The 22980-nt window shown below is 38.6% G+C and overlaps 1 long non-coding RNA gene across 2 annotated transcripts in view; it reads left to right on the plus strand.

Moving 5' to 3' along the window:
• LOC111188894 (uncharacterized) overlaps positions 1-13402 on the plus strand; it is a 42286-nt gene extending 28884 nt beyond the window's left edge. The window contains exons 3-4 of one of the 2 annotated variants that reach the window (XR_007427480.1): positions 9429-9514; positions 13094-13402. This is a non-coding gene — a long non-coding RNA (uncharacterized LOC111188894). The remainder of the gene's footprint in view (positions 1-9428; positions 9515-13093) is intronic. The other variant, XR_007427481.1, reaches the window with a different exon arrangement.
• Positions 13403-22980: the final 9578 nt, after the last annotated feature.

Here is a 22980-nt window from a genome sequence, read left to right on the forward strand (position 1 = left end):
GTGCATGCGGGTCCGAACCAAAAACATTCGTCAGATGTTCCTCTGCACTTGCTGTTTAAATCTGGTGCCAAATCATACTATTATGCTCTATACAGCCAGAAAAACCTGAAATCCCAGCCTTTAGTACAGACGCATCAATTAACTTTTTTCCTTTCAGGTAAGCCACAAGTCTACGTGCAATCCCGCTAAAGAAGATCTTACCCTTCACATTCAGCAAGCTTATGGGACAAAATTGATCAATAGCCACAGAATCATTTTCTTTTGAAATAAGAAGACCACCTGCTCTTCGCCACTCCTTTGGAATAATCCCCTTCTTCCATAAATTTTCATAGAAACTTCAAAACATCTGGTGCACTTTTACATTTAAATTGGACCCCATTTGGCCCTGGAGCAGAGCCTGCCTTTGCAGCCTGTACCACCTCCTGAACCTCACTCCACCTAGGGGGGTTAACATCCATCTTTCTCTCAATATCACTTACTGGCGGGATGTCTGCTAGCAGAACAATTTTTGGAACAATGTCTGTTTTTCTGCCTATATTCCACTTTTTGCTGTGATTTGTTGAATCCAGCCACATATTCACAAACTGTCAAATCACACCAAGACAAGCACTATGTTGGTACTCTGGAAAAAAGAGTGATCAGTCAGATCAATCAATACAGATGGCCCTTTCACCTCCATGTCTGGCTGTTCTGGAGTAACTGATATAGCATGGTCATAATGTTTTGCCTCTGATAACAGGTTCTGTTCTTCTGATAGGATAGGGTCCTCAACCTGTGTGATAGCAAAAATCACACCCATACAGCCCATTAAATTGTTCAGTGTTCTGAATTAATGGGAGGGGTAACAGAGTCTGAGCTACATATTAGTGCAAACAACTTGGACCTCTGTTCTCTATTCTGTGGATGTCTCCATGTGATACCATCATTTTCTAAAGATAAGAGTTCATCTACAAGGGAGTCAGGAGAGAGTGCCTGTTTGGTTTCTATACTCCAAAACAAATACATGGCACACAAATGTTGCTTTTCCTGTGTTTAGGCTGTAGTTCAATAACCTGACACTGAAATGGCCAAATCTGGTACTTAGAGCTTTTAAAAAATGGAATTCCACTAAGGTTCCACAGTAAACTAATATCATGTTCACATAGTTGGCCAGTTTCTCTTAATTTTCTGTACTTTGCTCCACACTGTATATCATTCAGTACTCCTTCTTTATCTGCTGTCTCTCTAGATACATGTTAATTGGGATTTTTAAGAATGTCTTTAATCTGGCATGACAAACTTATCATTACAAAATTAGCCATTTTTAAGATTTGTACCTTTATCAAATACAAACTGGCATGCTTCACATTGTGTTGGCATTTTCTCCCTTGTCTCCATGTACAGAGATGTTCCAGAGCTATTCCAGTCAGGTTATGCTGCAGGACATAGGACATCAACAGCAGCGGACTCTGCCGTTTTGCCTTTTTGGATGCACCAGGATACAGATGTTCATCATCAACATGGGGCATCTAAAATGTAGAAACATAATTATTTATCTTGCTTGTAGAAGAAGGAAGAAGGAAAACTTGTGAGCTATTCTATTTTTTGTAAAGATATATCAAAGCCTTCCATCTTGGAATTAGACATGATTAATCATGAGATGAATGTTTATGTGTTGTGATATACCTGAAGAACTTAAATAATACACCTTCTATGTATTTTCACAATATTAAAAACACATTCACTTTAAAGTTTTTACAGAAATGTAATTTTATTTTTTTTTTATTTTAATTTGTTAAGAATTACACATATGTTCTTGGTCCTCAACATTGCAAGCAGCTGCTAAACTATGGTTTCTGATAATTTGTGATCTGAGAATTTTCCTAATTAATCATTACCTCTCGATTATGCATTTTAAATCTGTAATATAATTAATGTTACAATTAATGTTACAGTATATTTAGAAAAAGCGTTTATTTTTGGATCTTTTATTCTACAGAATTGAAAATTTTGTAGAGTAAAATTCAGAATTTGACATAAATATTAGGCCAAATACCTGTGATAAATCCCTGTTAGGTGTCTCTTCAGATTGTTTCATCATCACAGGACATCCCATGTAAGGATTTCTAAATGGAAGGTATTTTAAATAAAAGTTAGTTTCATGTGCTTTAACCATTAAACCAAACCTATACGCCCATTATAGTACCTGTATACATGGCTTACTTGGTGTCAGTTATACTGTTTTGCACTGATGTTATATTCACATTAAACAAAGAATCAGCACCATGAGTTCATTTGAGTTTTAAGAAATATGTGTCAGATGTTACCGAACATCATACGAATCATTTACAGTACCTGTGAACATGTTGTGTTTGTATCTCTTTTACTGATTCACAAAGAAGCTGATCATCAAAGTGGCTGGGCAGTTCCTCTGTGGTGTTATCACAATCCTCACTGTGGGGCTAACACCAATTGCGACAAAAAAAAAAGGAATTAATCTGATCTGAGCATTTCAATTAAATTAGCAATTGTAATATTATATTTTCTCAGGGCATATCTATGCTTTATTTGGTTACCAATATATTATTTACACTATTTGGAAATTAAGCCGCAAATTTGTATTTAAATATGCAGAGGATGTGTAAAGATAAGCTACATTTCACATGTTTATAAATTATTGCAACATTACTCATGTGTACATTTCATATGTTTGAGATGGATGGATGGGGAATTCTTACCTTTATTAATATGTTTATTATATGGACAAATAATTATCAGTAATTATATTTACTGTACATAGTGAGCTGGAATTTCAGATTACTTCTTTTTGTACCTGCATATGTGAGGAGGTCAGGGTCTCCACACTATCACAGCATAATTTGACTGGACCTTGGGACACAGTTATCATCATTCAGCAGGTATGCCTTCTATTGTCTTTTTTTCAGCATCATTAAAACATATCGCTGTGCCTCTGGCTGTGGATTGTACAGGACAGGAGAGGCTGCAGGTTCAGCGCGTTCTGGTTGAAGCCTTCGCGCTCGTAGTTTAAAATTTAATCAGCCTATTAGAGTGCAGCCTCGGTCTGGGTGGGGCGGAGCAGCTGAAGGCTGCTGGGGAGCTGTGCAGGATGAGCAGGACTCTTATTAGTAGGGCGCAGTGGCTAGGTAAGCGCTGGTGAACGGCTTTTGTAAACGTCATCTGATGGTGGACTAGTAAATAAGAAGTTTAGAACATGTAATCTTAATGCAAATACCAATAAAAGACCATCGTTTTAACTTTAAGCTACAAATGTGAATGTTAGTTAACTAGATAGCTAGCTAACCACTGCCAACATTACTTAGATAACTAATCACTGCGAACGTTAATTTACTAACTAACTAGCTAACTAGCAAGTGAGATAACCTGGATAGCAAGCTAGGAGAGGCTGTACAGTGCAGTGCAAAGCTTCATTAGATTTAATTCTTAGCAGACAAACCAAGTCTCCCTGAAGCTGCGGGAGTCTCCCGCATTTCGGCAGTGGCTCCCAGATGCCCGCGAGTCACATATAATCTCCCGGAATTCAGAACGAGTGCCACAAGCGCGCACACAGGCGACAGACTTTTTTTTCTCTAATCACGTGAGGGAAGGAGAGAGAGAAAACAGAGAGGGTTCTGATTGGCCTGTTCTCTGCAAAGAGTCTGTGAGACAGCCAATCGGACGGGATTTGTTCAGAGAGTGAGAGAAAGCAGATCATGGCGGAGGCAATATTAATAATTATTGTAATATGATATGAAATGTTTTTGATTTTGTGCAATTTCTTGTGATATTGTTACTGTCATTTTTTGTCAAATAAAATAAAATAGGCAGGAATACTCTAAATTTTATATATAAAAAAAACAAAAAACGTAAAATTAATTAATATAAAATTAAAGTTTCGTTATCATTTGGTTATCATTTTTTTTGCCACTTGGGGGGGGGGGGGGGTGGGGTCCTCCCTGAAATCAACTTTTGCAACTTGGGATGTCTGTCTTCGTGTCTTTTTGTTTTAAGTAGTATAATGAATGATTTTTGTATGTAATTTATGATTACTGTTCATGTACAAAAATGGCATAGATACAAAAAAAAATGTATGTGTATATATTGTATACTCCAAAACAAGATATATATATATATATATATATATATATATATATATATATATATATATATATATATATATATATATACCTGTCTCACATTGTTAGAGACTAATGAAAACGTTGTAATACTGTAATAATAATATATGTAATAATGCATTGTAATAAAATGTAATATCTGTCAACAGATCTTTTTGGACATAAAGAATAAAAGCAGAACCCCACTCTAAAGTAAAGGAAAGATTAGTCTCATGTTCAGTTTTATTTGTAATTACTAGTTAAAAGGTATTGTTCTTTACACATGCACAGTTTTGCTGAGTTTTGATACTGTTTTGTTAGCTGTCTAAATGTGTCTGTTTATTACATTATAGTGTGTGGACTGTTTAGACATCAGGTATCCAATTATGTTTTGTTGTAAGATCACTTTTTTGTGCTCTATTGATTTTGCCTCTTCAGATGACTGCTTCAGCACCTGAACGCATGTCCTCACATACAGAGGAGCCTACAAGAAAGGTATTTTTGCACCCTTATAATTTATACATCACAATTTCTTACATCACATTCAGAATCAAATTTCACAACTACTGCAATTTCAAAGCATTATAAATGTAAAATAGAAGCCTGCTATGTTTTTCACTAGAACTAAATTATTAAAAAGAACATTATATAATTGTTTTTTTTATTAAAAGTAGTTTGTGTCAGTATTTATTTAGAACTGTATTTTTGCAGATGCTTGAAATTGTGAACTCAAGACCTGAACCGAAGGCCTTACAGACGTAATTGCCAACAAGAAAGGTATTTCTTACACACTTGTATGATTCACAGACATAATATAGGCAGACCTTATTCATTATTAGGGGTCTAAGCACTGTAGGTGCTGGAACCCTATTGGAATTGCTCAGATTTTTAGGGGTCTGAGCACACAGATTTTTTGCTATTTAGCATAATATGCATGCCGACCAACCAGCTTTGTCATGCTGGTCATCCAGTTTGGTGATGCTGTCCAACCAATTTGGTGATGCCAGTCAACCAGCAATATGTTTTAAGCCTAACTGGCCTTAAGGGGCCTCTTTGCCTGTCCTGTAAATCGCCGCTATATTTCTTCTTATTATTATTAGTCTTCCCTAAAAAAGGTTGTAGAGCTTAACAGTAAGTTGTAGAGTTGACAGTAAGTAACCTAAACTTCAAATTTGGCACAGAGAAACTAATTGTCCCACTACTCAGGCAAAAGAAAGGACCTCAGTTGGCTTGATGGTGGCGCTATAGAGCAACGTTTTGGTGAATATCTCAGCAACTTTGACAAATTTCTTTTTGAATCTTATTCTGGCAAGTTTTCTGCATCACATCCACTGCTGCCATATTTAGCAAAATCTATAAAACATAAATTGCTCTACTGCTTGTGGATTTTTAAATATATACAAACAATATAGATGTTCACCAGAGTCTCCTGATCAAGAATTATCAAAAATATTTTCATATTTATTAACAACATTGCTGCTATATGCAAATGTGTGGTCCCAGTGTGTTTAGTTCACATAAATGGCTGAATATCAGGACTGTTAACTTGTTTTTCAGTGATATTTAGCAGTTTTGTTGGGGACATGATTCTGTGGAAGGCATCCAAGAGGCGTATCAAGTAAAGCCTAGGTGGGGCTATAGAACCCAAAAATCTGTTTCTCAATGACCACTTGACCAAATGAGTTGTCATTTTGCATGCTGCATTGGAGGCACATTCTATAAGTGAATTGTTAAGGTCATATCTATATTTGCAAAAATATGGCCACCATTGGAAAATTAGTTTCAAAGTGGAATTTGGAAGGCTCAACATTCACTGATCGTCATTAAATTTGAAATGTATGTTTATAAAGACATTCTTTAATTGATGTTAATTGGCCACATGGTGGTGCAATTTCAAAATACTGAGAATAAGCCTTTCTCCCTTCACTTTGCGCAAAAATGTTTTATAACTTGTTTTAGAGAATATTAAGCTTGACAATTTTTCAAATACAAATATGTTAGAAAAGTGCACAGTTATTGTGATTTTTGTAGAAGTTTATAGACAATTTCACATGTCAAACTAGTCCATGGGTTTTCTTCAGATTTTCCTCAAACAGGTCTCAAAATAATCTATGGAATTCCCAAGTAAATAATTATTAAAGGAAAATGCAGTTTTTATCTGTTGACTGAAGTACATGAATCAATCTGAGCATGCTGCATTTCATTTAAAATTGGTTATATATATTTATTACAGATTGTAAAAATGTGACCAAAACTCAACCTTACTTTCACAAGGTCACCATAAAACAAACTAATAAAGATTTGTTTAGTAAACAAGTATAAGCATGACATTAAATATAAAATTGTAAATACTTGAAAAATGTTACTTGAGTTCCTATTACTCAAATGTGACATGGGTGTCGAGGTTCTCCATGTTTCTACAGGTCACTTGTGGCATAATGTGAAAGCATCTGCCTTCCTGGTCTGAAGGTTCGGGGATCGAAACCGAATTGGACCACAGCGACAGAATAATGCAATCACGTATGCAATTGGAACCTTGTACAAAGGCTGTCTTGCAAGACCATGCTTGTCTTTAGGCAGCTGTTATAATGCTTTATAGTTTCTAATAATAATTTAAAAAATGTGAATTCACATAAAGTTTTGTGCTTCACCCTTTGTAATCCAAACCTTTAAAGTAGTATGTTGGACACCAGCTGACCTGTGCTTATAGAGTGGCGCAGTGAGGTGGTTATTCGGCTTGCATCTTGACAGCCTGAGTTTGAATCTTGTCCAATGTGTTTGGTGAACTTCATCATTTTCTATGCAATTCGAAATAATTATTTTGTTCCTAATAATAGTTAAAAAAAAAAAAAACAGGTAAAACTGGTTAAAAAAATGTTAGCTTGACCCTTTGTGATGATTCAAAGATTGTAAATACTTGCAAGAAAGGTGCTGGGTTCCTTTTTACTGTCAACAGTAAATTGCCTGAAAAAACACACCCTGTGGCTGTCTTGGCTGAGCGGCGTCTTTCTAAAGTGCTTGCCGTTGAACCAAAAGGTTGTGGGTTCAATCTCAACCTTGTGCATTACCTAAAACAGTTTGTACTGTGCTTCATCCAAACTTAAAATTTGGCATCAAGGTACTGTTATGAACCCACTACTAAAGTTGTGACCTAATTTGGCCTGATGGTGGTGCTTTAGAGCAATGTTTTACTTTTCAGCAACTGTGACATGCAGACTAAAAATTATTTTTGAATCTTATTCTGACAAGTTTTCTGCATCAAGACTCATTGGTTTTTAGCTCCGCCCACACCCATCACTGCCATATTTAGCAAAATCTACAAAACATATTTTTCTACTGCTTGTGGATTTTTTAATATATACCAACAATATAGTTATCAACATGTCCAGCAGAGTCCCCTGGTCAATATTTATTTTACAAATCTTCATATTTATTAACATTGCTGCCATATGCAAATGAGTCAGCCTGGGGTGTAGCTTAGTTCACATAAATGGCTAAAAATCAAGATTACTTAATTGTGTCAGAGTAACTTAGTAGTTTTTTTAACAAAAATAATTATTTGAAAGGCATCCAAGTTTTACTTCAATTAAGCTATAGGTGGCATTATTAAAATAAAAATAGTTTCTCAATAACTAGGGTTCCAATTGATTTTAATCTTTGCCTGCTGCATCTTTGGCCCATGTGGAAAGGGACTTATTAATAACAACTCAATTATTTAAAAACTATGGCTGCAGTTTATTAAAGCAATTTATTAACCAATTTATTAAATAAGGAGAACAGGCTGTATTGTGTAAAAAATATTTCCACAACATCATAATGGCACAAAATATTTAACATATTTATTTATTTTTTTTATTTTTTGATAAAAGCAATAATCATGCCAGCATCTAAATTTGGTTGTAAGAGGGCGCTGGGTTCCTTTGTACTCTCTCTCAATTAATTGCCTGAAAAAGGTCTTTTTTTTGCCATGGTTACTGAGTGGCAACTCTGTAAAAGACTCGCCTATGAGCTGTAAGATTGTGGGTCCGATCTCAACCTCTGGCAACTCTTTCAATGTGGAACTGTAAGTAGGTTCAAGGTTTATCTAAATTGCTAAAGAAATCTGAAAAGTGCTTGGACCCCTAGGATTGCTGCTTGCAGCTATATTTATAATATTATGTTTGTTATTATATCATGCTATATTATATTGTATACTCCCACCTTTGATGCAGCCCTGGACAATTTAAACAAAGTGATGTGGTTTATTATTCTTAGTTTTGCAGACTTTACCTACATTAACTCAGCTTTAGCTTTTTAACTATTTCATAGGAAATGCAATTGAAATATATCTCATAAATAAACAGTATAATACTGTGTTAACCATCTTTCAAAAATGTGTAATCCTGGCATTTATCAAATGATACTGCAAACATCTGCATTACTCTAGGTTTATGGCATCTTCTTGTGATTGTGGGTGTCTTTAAGTTTAACATTTATGTTTTTTATTTCTTTTTTGTGCTTGGGTACTGTCAAAAAAGGCCAAAAAAAAAAGCACATGGTTGAGGCTCTTAAAGAAGATCTGCCCTGATCCTAACACAGCCCCTCCACTGTATGAGACAGATACAGACTCAGATGTAAAAGTTGTTGACCTGGAATCCACACCCATAAATGAAAATCTCTGGAAATCGTGAGTTTTAGCAGTAGTAGCTAAAAATTTAGTCCTAATTACAAAAATCCATAGTTTTGTTTATGGTAAAAGAGAACAGATCTCAGTCAGAATACTTGTTAAGGCTCAACGGTTGCAAAGACAGAGTTGCATAAACACTTTTTCCATGTTCAGAGTTTTACTTCATAGTCTTCTAGAATAGATTTATATTTTCTCTAAATATACTGTACGTATATATTTACCCATGTAGCCATATTTAAGCAAAAGAACTCAATGGTTTACAAACCTATTTTTGTTGGTGAGAATGCACAGAACGGTTCAATATTTGGCGCATGACCGCAAACAAAGCCCGTTCCACGTTGGTGGAAAAGAGCTATTTGTGTAAAATGCTGTGCCCTGACATTTTTCAGTATTTTCTTCTGTATTGGGTAAAGGGTGCACAGCAAATTTGCCAGTGTTAAATCAACATGTAAATCAACTTATATTTAACACTGGCAAATTTGCTGTGTTTGTTTTAACCCTGTTTATCCTAAAAACAATGCAAAATATGATTTCTGTATACCTTTTTAATTTGGTGTGGTAGATTGCTCACACTCTTGCAAAGACAATTATGTTAGAACATAGTTTATTACTACATTTATTGTAACATTTGAATTTTTGTTGTGTTAAAGAGTCTGATAGATGCTGAAAGTGAGCTTTGTGCAGCCTCCGAAAAAGAGATCTGTGCTCATTGAGGAAATGGTGTCAGCACTTAAAGGTATGTAACATACCAGAGTATGTATTATTTGTTTCTCAACAAAAAAAAAAGTTATGTAACATCCCACAAATTCTTTAATCATGGTCTTGATGCTTTGTGATGCTTTGGCCTGTGCTTTGCTGTTAAAAATTGCCCTTTATGGGACTCTGTGTATGTTTGGGGGCTCTACCTTAACTGACAGTAGAACAAATTGAGGTTCTAGAGTCACCATTAACTTGAAGAGGAAATTCGGGCAGCTATTCTCTCTATGAAAGTTGGTAAATCACCAGGGGTGGATGGTTTATAATGGAATATTATAAACCATACATTGATATTCTAGCCCCAGTTTTGACAGAGGTTTACCAGGAAGCATTACAGAGTGGATCACTACCAAGTACATTTAATGAGGCATTAATAACCCTTATACCTAAAAAAGATAGGGACATAACAGACTCCTCAAACTTTCGCCCAGTTAGTTTGATCAACGTAGATTGTAAAATTATGACTAAAGTCTAGATAAGGTGTTGCCAAGTATTATACATCCAGATGAAGTAGGGTTTGTTAAAGGCAGAGCATCAAAAGATAACATGAGAAGGCTGATTCACTTGATTTGGCTCCGTAGCCATGAGGATGTCCCACTCACAGCCGTAACACTTGATGCCGAAAAAGAATTTGACCGCATAGAGTGGGACTTCCTTGTGGAGAAGGATCTTGTATACTGAACCTAAAGCGGCTGTGATAACTAATGGCTTTATATTCCCTTTCTTTTCACTGACACGGGGAATGAGGCAAGGGTGTTCACTTTCACCGTTGCTTTTCACTACTGCCCTTGAACCTCTTGCCACAGCTGTGATGAAAATGTATTTATTTAAGGTGATTCATAATCAAAAAGGAGGGTAAAATATTACTAAAATATGTACGTAATTTTGACTGAAGATACTGACTAGCTGCAGAGATTAGAATGTGCATTCGTGGCTCACATGGGTGTGCAGGACAGGTGAACACACGATCACATCCCTCAGGCATCAACCATAAAACATACGTGGCACAAGTTACTGACCAGTGTACTGGAAGGTTCTGGAAGCTACGTGTCACTAAAGTGTAAGCTTCACCCTCGCCCCAGGCTGTAGGAATGCACCGGACCGACTGGTCAAGACTGGCCAGGTAATATACCGAGATACGTGGACTTTTTACCATATAAGGCAATGCTTTTTACCATATAAGGCAATGGCCTGAGGGGAACTAAAAAGGTATAAATACCCTGAGATGTTGGCTGTACGGAGGGAGAGACTTGAACGCATGCTTTGAAATGTATTCTGTCTTTTCTCCAATTAAATAATTGCTACTCACTTGATCCAGACTCAGATTTTTTTTTTCCCACCACACAGCTATTAGAAGCAACCATAACATAACAGAAATCTGGGGAGGTGGTAGCGAACACAAGTTGATGCTGTATGCAGATGATATTTTATCACTACTTAGTAGCACTACTTAGTACTTAGTAGCACATCAATCCCAACATTGATGAATGTCATAGAGGCATATTCAGAACTGTCAGGGTACAAGATTAATTGGCGTAAATCTGAGGCAATTCCAATCTCGGAAGGTTGTACACAAGGTGATGTGGCACAATATCATTTTAAGTGGATTTCGACAGGAATTAAATATTTAGGTATAAAGCTATGTACAGACCTAAAGGAGATCTCAAAACTTAATTTTGAGCCCTTATTGAAAAACATTAAAACTAACATGTACAAGTGGGGAAAACTTAAGCTGTCTCTGTGGGGAAAGGTTAACACAATAAAGATGGTAATAGCTCCTCAATTTAATTATATATCAATGCTTATATATCAAAAACCTTTGTCCATCCCATCTGAAATATATAAACAGTACAATGAGAGTATTAGGAGTTTTTTGTGGGAGAAAAAAAGACCACAAATTAACTTAAATAAAATGTACTCCCGGAGTGAAAATGGAGGGTTAGGTCTTCCAGATATCAGACTGTACAATATTTCTTTCAAAATTGCTAAACTTGCCAAACACTGGTGCAAAGATGAAACAGGACTGGATTGGGTAGCAATAGAGAGAGATTTGGCCTTTCCATTTTATCCTAGTGACATCCTCATGCAAAAACTTGAGAAGCAGGACAAACATTAACCCTATAGTGTCTCACACAAGGGAAGTTTGGGATCAGGTTCACAAAATGATGGGAGTCTTACAGTATCAACAATACCAACAATAGTATCTTCACTTTGGCACAATCCTAAAATAGTTATTGGTAAGAAATCAGTTTACTAAAAGGAATGGCTTGAATGTTGGATTCATTCTGTTGGGGACCTATTTTGTGAGGGAGTGTTTATGTCCTTTGAATAGATTCTCAATAAATACAACTTAAAGAACAAGGGACATTTTTGTAAATATCTCCAGATAAGAGCATCTGTAAAGAAGAATGGTGACATGAGCAATGTGCATAATGAATTATGTAAATATTTCGAATTATCACCTGAATGCCATAAGGCAGCAGTATTTTACAAGATCTTCAATGGGACATTTAAGAACCCTTGTAACAGCCTTAGGTTTGTGTGGCAGAAAGACCTTAATTTTCATATTGAGGAAGAGAGCTGGGAAAGGATTCTGTCAAAGGTAGGACGTCATATAAGGGAAGTAAAAGGGAAATTTACCCAGTACAAGGTGTTACACAGTACATAGGTATTACTATACCCCCCTGAAGTGTAAAATGGGTATAAGTAAAACTGACAAATGTTGGAAAGGTTGTACAAAGGGTACGTATCTACACGCACTCTGGAATTGCCCTTTGTGCCAAATTTGGGACTGATATTTTGGAAATCTAGAAATCACCTAGACTTTGTCTGCTGGGAGATAGGACTGAATTACCAAATGTGTCGTGTAATCTTTTTCTGTTATCATGGTAGGCATTGTCAAAGCTGCTAGAATTATCTTAAAACATTGAAAGAGTACGAATATGCCTACGTCAAAAGAATGGATGACATTAATGAATAAAACAGCAGCATATGAGTGCATGCTAGCAAGACTGGATGGCAGTAGAAAGACTTCTAAAACCTGGAAACATTTCTTTGACACAGTATGTGCACAGTTCATTAGCTAAAAGGGACTGGGGCAGGTATACTGTATTATATATGTAATTCTCAAAGATAATATTTCACCTTGTGTATATACTGTATTGTATGTAAACTGTTTTTTTTAATCACCTCTTTCTTAGTAGTTCCCAGAATTCAGAGGAGCTCTGCAGGAGGAAGATCTTATAAAGCACCCCAAACTCTGGAATAACCGTCCCGAAGGTGTTAAGTCTAGACTAAAAACTTACTTATTGGACTAGACTAAAAACTTACTTGTTTGGTCTAGCTTTTGTTAATTCATGTTTTTCCCTTTAGATAAGGCAACAGATCCATGGCTTCGTGGGCATATGGAATTGTGGTGCCTCTGTGTTTTTGTTACCTCTCTTCCTTTTCTTAGGCTGTTTTACTCAGATGTGCCAAAGCATTAGCCACACTCTGATAATGTTTTTTATTCTCCGTTTTTAATAAATAAAAACTAATTCCCATCTCTCTGCCTTCGCAGAGTTACTAACTGCCCACTTGTCTGACCCAATACCAATGGATGTTGGACCTTCAGGATCTCATGTCCCTTGTCGGCCTGATGGAAGTTTCTGGAAGTCAGCCTTCCCCATCACCCACCACAGTTCAGCTGCCCATCATGCAGTTCAATCTCCTGCATTGGACTAGCGGTTCACTCTCCACTACTGATTGCATAGAAGTTTACATGAACTCTAAATGCTTTAATTACTCAAGTTGCTATACACATGGATATATTACCTTTGTAAATAATATTGATTTGATTTGACTTAAAACATGCGTAAACATGCGTTTAACTGCGTAAAATTGACTTTAACATCTTCATTAACACAATCATTTCTTTTTGGGTTCATTTGTGTGTTGAATGTAGAATGTAAAGTCTGTTTTTGAAGGATTCAGGGCTGAGAAAAGCGTTTTGCGTATAGTTTTGAGCTCCTCTCTTCACTACTTAGAGCAATAAACTGCTTCAAGTGTTGCTTTGAACTGAAAAGTTTTCTTTCGCCCAAAAATGAGTATTTATCACCTATTAGCACATATTATCGGTGTAAAATGTACTAACTTCGTATATTAAGCATTTCTTAATCTAGATTCATTTGTGTGTTGAGGTAAAGCCTGTCCTTGAAGGATTCAGGGCTGAGAACAGCGTTTTGGACACACTTTTGAGCTCCTCTCTCGCTCCTTAGAGCAATAAACTGCTTCGAAGGTTGTTTTGAACTGAAACTTCTCTTTCGCTCAAAAATGAGTTTTTAAGAACGAAAACACATTAGAACTGTATAAAAGGTACTAACATCATGAAATAAACATTTCTTAACTGTTTCTGTTTCTTTCTGTGTAGAATGTAGTAAAGTCTGTTTTTGAAGGATTCAGGGCTGAGAAAAACGTTTTGCGTATAGTTTTGAGCTCCTCTCTCACTACTTAGAGCAATAAACTGCTTCAAGTGTTGTTTTGAAATGAAACTTCTCTTTCGCTCAAAAATGAGTTTTTAAGAACTAAAACACATATTATCGGTGTAAAATGTACTAACTTCGTGTATTAAGCATATCTTAAGTTTATAGATTCATTTGTGTGTTGAGTGTAGTAAAGCCTGTCTTTGGATGAGTTAAGCTGAGAAAAGCGTTTTGGACACAGTTTTGAGCTCCTCTCTCGCTCCTTAGAGCAATAAACTGCTTCGAAGTTTGTTTTGAACTGAAACTTCTCTTTCGCTCAAAAATGAGTTTTTCAGAACGAAAACACATTAGAACTGTGTAAAAGGTACTAACATCATGAAATAAACATTTCTTAACTGTTTCTGTTTATGTGTGTGTTGAATGTAGAAAAGTCTGCTTTTGAAGGATTCAGGGCTGAGAAAAGCGTTTTGGACACACTTTTGAGCTCCTCTCTCACTACATAGAACAATAAACTGCTTCAAATGTTGGTTTGGACTGAAACTTGTCTTTCGCTCAAAAATGAAATAAAACACATATTATCGGTGTAAAATGTACTAACTTCGTGTATTAAGCATATCTTAAGTTTATAGATTAATTTGTGTGTTGTAAAGCCTCTCCTTAGACTAGAGAAGCTGAGAGGAGCGCTTTGCACAGTTTTGAGCTCCTCTCTCACTACTTAGAGCAATAAACTGCTTCAAGTGTTGTTTTGAACTGAAAACTTCTCTTTCCCTCAAAAATGAGTTTTTAAGAACTTAAACACATATTATCGGTGTAAAATGTACTAACTTCGTGTATTAAGCATATCTTAAGTTTATAGATTCATTTGTGTGTTGAGTGTATTAAGGCCTGTCTTTAGACAAGTTAAGCTGAGTGGAGCTTTTTGGACAACGGTTTTGAGCTCCTCTCTCACTCTTTAGAGCAATAAACTGCTTCAAGTGTTGTTTTGAAATGAAATGACGTTTTTAAGAACTAAAACAAAATTAAACATGTGTAAAATGCACTAACATCGTGTAATAAACATGTTTCCGTTTATTTGTGTGTTGAATGTAGTAAAGTCTTTTTCGCTCAAAAATGAGTTTTTAAGAACAAAATTGTGTAAAAATGTACTAATATCGTGAAATTTCTTAACTGTTTCCGTTTATTTGTGTGTTGAATGTAGTAAAGTCTTTTTTAAAGGATTCAGGGTAGAGAAAAGCGTTTTGAACATTGCTCTTCTTTCGCTTATTAGAGCAATAAAATGCTTAAAGTGTTGTTTTGAACTGAAAACTTGAGTTTTTAAGACCATTTAAAACCATGGACGACCTTGTGTTTGTCTTGTTTCCCTTAACATCACTTATTGAATTCAGATTAAAATACTCTCCAAAATCAGAATCTTGAAAAAGAAATGAACCTCAATTTGAAATGTCTCTTGCACAAGAGAATTAAGTCTGTCCACAGTATCAAGGATTCCATTAACTCTAGTCTATGAATGTCATGTTCTTGAAGTATGAGCCGAAGCAGTTTGAGAGATTGTAGCATCAAACTAACATAAACTAACATAGACATATCAGATTGAGAGTACATAAAAATGTACCACTCATACAAATAAATATTTTACAGAAATGTCCTCAGAAAGAGTAAAACCAGAGAAAGATTTGTGTTTGAATTTATGAATTTACTGCATGTTTCTTGTTCACCCAGCAGACATCTTCCATCAGAACACTCCACTGTTGACTGTTGTTGGTTACCTGCAAAGAAGGGTCAGCACACTTACAACTGTCTCCTTGATGTTGCAACTGTCATGTGTGGTGGAAATACCTGTGACGATTAATAAAGACAAATATTAAGTTCTGAGTCGTGTCAGATGAGTAACAAGTTTTTATTAATGCAAATTATTGAGAGTACAATCAGTCATGAAATCATCACGCTCTGAAAGTGCTCTGAGAGTAACAGTCTCTCAGAGCCGTTATTTATCCCCGCTCCGCTGTGTCCGGAACCATAAACCATAACTGGACATATGGTTTTCCGCTTGCAACGGCGTCCTTCCAAATCTCCCTTCTATGCCAAGACGGAAACTCCCTTCTGTTCCCAGGCAGGGTTTTTTAGGATGTTTCCCGTCAGAAATGTCAGCCTAACCTCTTCACGGTCACATCCTGGTGTTTACCCAGAATGGTTATCAGACAAGGTTTCTCTGCTGGCGCGTACACAAATGTCAGAATGACCTAAAGAGTAACTCTGCAAAACAAGCTAATATGAAGTGAATTACCACTGTAAATATTTAGTGTGATTAAACACATCTAATAAAATGAACATGCATAAAATGATCACATCTGTCATAACAAGGTGGTTATAATAGTAATAACATTGTGATAATGAAATTTCCCACGTCACTCCTCCCTTTTGATTCTAGGAATCAACTCACACAATTTCCTACACATTGCTCGCATTCTCATACTGAGATTCCTCAGTAAACATTCGGGATAGCCCTATAACAGGGTCTTCGTAACCTGGAATCATCTGAAACATCTGGTAGTGACTGAATGCACGAGTAATCATATTTGAGATACAATTCATAACACATGGTACGATACATAGGATAAGGAGTCCCAAACAAATAATAGGGAGGACCATAGGCAGTAGCCAACGTCCCCATGGCCCTAAAAAAGACTCCAGCCATGCTAGCCATGGCTCATTCACAGGTGGAGGTTCATGGATTGCTTGTTTCATGTGACTTACAAGGTCAGTGATGTTCTCATAATAATCTGGAATTGAAAAACAACAAGAGGTGTTTAAAACCTGACACACTCCCCCTTCATGGGCTAGCAAAAGATCAAGAGCCATTCTATTCTGAAGTACAGCCTGACGTATGGCCCTCATCTCTGCATTTATTAGAAAAAAGGCTTCGGTGCTACTATTAGCCATAACCAACATTTGCCATGCAAGTCCATTGATCTTATTCAAAGTAGCAGTTGTTCCACCTCCTAGGAAAAGGGACCATCCAACTGATGCTCCAGGTGTTGTCCAAGGGTCAGCCAGGACATACCCGTTGTATTTCGAACCCACGGCTCGTCGTTTCCTAGTCAAAGAGTTCTTAGGGAGAACTGCCATGTGTGGGACCACCATAGCTGGAGTGCAACACCCATTCCAAGGGAATGAGTGGACCCAAGTCCCGTTCCGGTTCTTCTTTCGTGGTAGATTGGTGTAGGCAGTTTGGCCACACACCCAGCTCACAGGTCCCGAAGTTCGGGCCCCTGACATGATGTGACATTCTGTGTAGTTGGGTCTCACGGTGTGAGTGCCATCCGATATTGAACAGTTGAAGCCTATGCTATCATAGAAGGTGATGTTAACCTTACAGTCAGTGTACCCTAAACGAGGCCCTCCTCTTATTCCAGATGAGCACATGCATGTGGATGCATTGAGAGGGGGCACCGTGGTGAAAGACATGTTCGCAAATTTTGGCTCATATCTTGGTCCGGGGTGGGTCATGTTACATCGGGGCATCATCTGAAACATAGCAGTCACATTTCCATTAAATGGAGGGCTTTGTTTCGTGGCTGCGAAATGGGCTGATACATTTAGCATAAATGCCATCTGCCTGTCTAGAGCACAGTCTGCTGGATCCTTCAGCAATGTAGCAGCGGTCACATTGTTTAAAGGAGTTGGTATCCAGGGGACAGCAAGCTTGTGGCAGACAATACATTCTCTGTTGGGAGACACCTCGTCAGCTGCTGCTACTGTGGCCATGCATGCTTTGTTTCCAAAGCATTGTTGTTCCACTCGGTCCTGAAGGGACTGATGGGACCCAGGTAGGAGGGTCACCACCATTAACAGCCACAGCATGGTGATACTGGTTTATCAGGGTGGGTGCCCCTAGCCTATGTAGACACTTTAGTGCTCAGAGTGCGGGCACGCCCAATCGCACTCGTCCCACCAGCCGTGAGACCTTAAGACACCCACTCACTGATCAACCAGAGCTTCCTCTTCTTCAGGCTTGGTGGGGGCCTTCTTGCAGTGTGTGTGATGAACCCAGGTTCCACGTCCTTCAATCTTCAGCGCTGTGTGGGTCGTCAGGAGCACAAGATGAGGTCCAGTCCACCTTTGCTGGTTCCACCTTCGTCTCCGCAGATCCTTGATCAGCACCCAGTCTCCTGGCTTGTGGTTATGGAAGGGTTGGTCAGCTGGTTGAGGTAGCACAGCTTTTACCTGTCGAGATGCAGACAAAAGAGAATCATGCAATGAGATACAGTATTCAACAAGTGTGTGGTCTAACAGTTGATCCTCCAGTGGGGGGGGCCCCACTCCTACATTGGGAGGTCTGCCAAAAACAATCTCAAATGCACTTAGGCCTGTTTTTGCTTGCACCCTGGTTCTGCTTTGCCACAGGACCAGAGGGAGACATTTAACCCAATTTAGACCTGTTTGCTGTGTAATTTTTGCCAATCCATTTTTGATGGTGCCGTTTGCTCTCTCTACTGCCCCTGCTGAGGCGGGGTGGTAACTACAATGCTTGTGCATGTCAATACCCAAATATTTGGTCAAACTTTTGAGCCCTGTGTGTACAAATGGTGTGCCATTGTCGCTAGAAACCCTTTTTGGCAGACCAAATCTTGGGATCAGTTCTCTGAGAAATGCTTTAGCCACTGCTTCTCCATCCTGTTTACCTGTTGGGAAAGCTTCAATCCATTTACTGAACATGCAAACACAGACCAGGAGAAACTTTTTCCCTTCAGCTGGAGTTAGTTCTACAAAGTCTATCTGCCAGTGTTGAAATGGTTCTGTGGCAGGTGGATGACCTGCTGGCTGCTGTGTGAGTGGTGCAGCATGTCTGTGTGTGTGTTGAGCACAGATGAGACATGAAGAACAAAAATTTTGGGCAAGTGTATGGAGTCCAGGTGCATACCAATACCTGGAAATCTGCTCTACTATCCCTCCCTTGGCCATGTGACTCCTCCCATGGACAATTTTGATCAAAACCTTAGCATATTGTTTGGGCAGGAGTGGCCTGTTGGTGGATTTCTGTCTCCAAATGCCATTGTCTTTGTAACAATCAGTTTTAGCCCACAAGTTTTTCTCTAATGGTGTTGCCATTGACTGAATGTCAATTAAGGAAGGTTTCTCCTGCTCTGGTGTAGAAATTTGTGCAGCTGTGATGTTTGCATTATGAGCTGTGTGCTTAGCGACGCTGTCTGCAAACGCATTTCCCCTGCTTACTGGATCTCCTGTGGATGTGTGTGCGGCACACTTGATTACTGCGATCTGTGAGGGAAGCAAAAGAGCAGAAAGCAAGTTGTTAATCAGCTCATGGTGTTTGATCTTTGTTCCTGAACTTGTCAGGAAATTACGCTGCTTCCACATAAAACCAAAATCATTTGCCACGCCCCAAGCGTACCTGCTGTCAGTGTACGCATTTAATGATTGACCTTTTGCCAATTCACATGCTTTTGTAAGGGCTACTAGCTCAGCTGCCTGTGCTGAGTAAGAGCTGGGCAAAACGCCAGTGTCCAAGACCTCTGTGGCTGACACTACAGCGTGTGCTACTCTGTTCGTTCCTGTCTTATCTCTGCTTGCTGAGCCATCAACAAAGAGCTCCATTTGCGCATTGTGCAATGGCTCTTCTTGCAAATCAATTCGTGGTGTGCACGCGTGCTGCAGCAACAGCTGACAGTCGTGTGGCTCCCCATCCTCTGGAGTTGGCAGGAGGGAAGCAGGATTGAGCGTGCTACAACGTTGTACTGTAACATTAGGCATGTCAAGTAAAGCAGTGTGATATCGCAGCCATCTCTGGGCTGATAGATGTGCAACTCTCTGATCTTGGAGAATGTTGTGCACTGCATGTGGTACCTTTAATATAAGTGGAGCATAAGCCACAATGTCTCTTGAAGCTATTAGTGCCTTTTCTGCTGCTGCCACTGCTCTAAGGCAGGTGGGCAGGCCCTGAGCCACTGAGTCCAGCTTACAAGAGAAGTATGCAACAGGGCGAAGCTTATCTCCATGTTTTTGAGTAAGCACTGAAGTCATATAGATGCCTTTTGCATCTACCATCTGAACAAAAGGTTTAGTTGGATCAGGTATGCCCAATGCTGGCATATTTTGCAAAGCCACCTTAAGCTGTATAAATGCTTCTTCTGCCTCTTGTGTCCACTGCAGTTTTGCAGTGCTAACCCCTTTCGTAGGAATAATATCTCTGAGAGGGCCCTCCTGCTCTGCATAGGAGGAAATGAAAGTGCGGCAGTATGAACACATTCCTAAAAAGGAAAGCAGTTGCTTCTTTGTTGTGGGCTTAGGAATTTGGCAAATTGCCTCAATTCTGTCAGTTGCCATGCGTCTCTCTCCTGCCCTTATGACATGGCCCACAAAAGTAACCTCAGTCTTACAGTACTGTAATTTTGCTTTGCTGGCCTTGTGGCCTTGCTCAGCCAAGTGTTTCAGCAACTGCAACTTGATGTTGCAACTGTCATGCAACTGTAAGGTAAGCCTATTAACACATCAAAATGTTTTAGCTTTTCTGTTAGTGGACAATGTTGCTTTACTCCAATAGAATTAGACACATCAGTAGACTCTTGAGCAGTCTAGATATGAACTAAGTTGTCTCCTTTTTTGTTCTCAGAGAACTTGCTCAACTTTGACCTTCATTTACCTTTTCCAAAACAGAAGCTTTCAATGAATCCTTCAATAGAATGAGCTCCAAGGTTGTCTGCAACAACACAATTTTTTTCTTGTTTAAAACCTCACGTAAGGACTTCAGAAATTCTGAACTTCTAAAATTGTTCGACCATCTACCTGACAACCGTGTTTGTTTAAACATGAGTGTAAAAACCTCTCATAACAGATCCTAAAGCTGAGCGAGAGATTAAATTTAGTTGTTCTACCACTCTATCGATGAGTTATGGGGTACATTAAATAAACTTTCTAATTTCAAGAGTCGGTGTGCTAGGTTCTTTGGCTTGGTCTCACTTGTGCTATTTTGCACGGATGTTATATTCATATTAAACAAAGAATCAGCATTTCATTTGAGCATTTCAGAGTTCATTTGAGTTTCTAAAGAAATATGTCTCAGAGTTCACCCAACATCGTACAAGTCATTTACAGAACCTGTGAACATGCTTTTGTTTGTATCTCTTTTACTAATTCACAAAAATACTGATCATGAAAGTGGCTGGGCAGTTCCTGTGTGGTGTTATCACAAGCTTCACTGTGGGGCTGTAACAATCAGGTGAGTTATTGGGATATTGAGTGTGGGTACAGTACACTTAGTGTACAGTAGATGTCGCTACAACAATCAGCTGATTTATTGTGATATTGAGTGTGGGTACAGTACATGTAGAGGACACTAGAGGGCGTTGTAATAATCATAATCTGTGGAATTAGAGTTTTTTAAATATTGAATGTGGTTGCAGTACCATTAATTGAAAGTAGAGTGTGCTGTAATAATCATGTGAGTTATTGTGATATTGAGTGTGGGTACAGTACAGTTAGAGCAGCGGTTCTCAAACTTTTTTAGTATGGGGCCCCCTTTGTGGTTGGGAAATGCCACTGTGCCCCCCCATCCCCCCCCCCCAAACAACAAAAAAAGGGTTCATACTCAGCAGCAGACAGTTATATGAGAATGAACAGTCCTACCTCAGTGAGATGGATGCGCCTGTCTTTCACTGCACAATTTTTCAATCCTTGGTGTAATTGGAGACAGACAAACTCTCAAGTCATCCTCCACATCAAGTCGAGCTCTGTACTTTGTCTTTATTGCCATCATGGTTGAGAAAGATGTCTCGCAAAGATATGTTGTTGGGAAAGGCAACAATATCCTCATGGCCTGAAGAGTAACTTCCTTGTACTCATTCCCAATGATGGGCCAAAATTCTGCTGGAGTTTGCTGTTTAAATTTCATTTTGAGAGTCCGATCGCTTGATAATTCCAACAGTTCATCTTCAGCTTTCCCAAAGAGGCCACTAGCCATTACATCACACGAAAATGGATCACGAACCCAGTCGTACTTCTCGATGTTAACGTCTTTGAAATACCTGCTAAAATTGTCAGCCAGTGAGGCAAGGTGAGTGGCCAGTTCGTCACGCATAAAGTCCACTGCCAGGGTGTTTGTGTCCAAAAAATCAGTCAGATTTGGAAACATGTCCGTGACACCTGTCTGAAGTTTTCGCTTCCAGAGTTCAGCTTTTCTCATGAATCCATTTATTTTGTCACTCACCTCCAGTATTGTGGAATAAGCCCCTTGATTAGACAGATTCAGTCCATTGAGCAGATTAAAAATGTCCGATAAGTAGGCAAGTCTTGCTATCCATTCTGGATCTGAGAAATACTGTGCCAGTTCAGGTTTGTGCTCCGTCAGAAAAGCGCGCAGCTCATCTTTCAACTCGAAAACTCGCTCGATCACTTTACCGCGTGAAAGCCACCGAACTTCTGAGTGGAACAGCAGTTTTTCGTGTGTAGCGCCCGTTTCTGTGCATAGCTTTGCGAAGAGACGTGATTTCAGTGGCCGCGACTTGACAAAGTTCACAGCAGCTACGACTACATCCAGTACGTCACGCAGTTCAGGCACCAGAGATTTCGATGAAAGAGCTAAACGGTGTAGCATGCAATGAGTGGCTGCGATCTTTGGATTCACAGCTTGAATTCGGCTAACAACTCCACTCTTGTAGCCGGTCATGGCTGCAGCGCCATCAGTGCAGACAGCCACGCACTTCTCCCAGCTTAAATGTTCCTCCGTCATGAACTTGTCCAAGATTTTGAATATCTCTTCACCTGTAGCTCTCCCCTCGACCTCTTTACAAAATAAAATATCCTCCAAAATGCTTTCCCCCCATGCGTATCGAACATACACGAGTAACTGAGCAGCACTGCTAACGTCAGTACATTCATCAAGCTGCACGGCAAACTGCTCACAAGATCTTAGCCTTTCAACTAGCTGGGACTTTACGTCTGAAGACATTTCACTGATTCTTCTGCCTACCGT

The sequence above is a fragment of the Astyanax mexicanus genome, chromosome 20 (genome assembly GCF_023375975.1).
Source record: "Astyanax mexicanus isolate ESR-SI-001 chromosome 20, AstMex3_surface, whole genome shotgun sequence".
Taxonomy (NCBI): Eukaryota; Metazoa; Chordata; class Actinopteri; order Characiformes; family Acestrorhamphidae; genus Astyanax; species Astyanax mexicanus.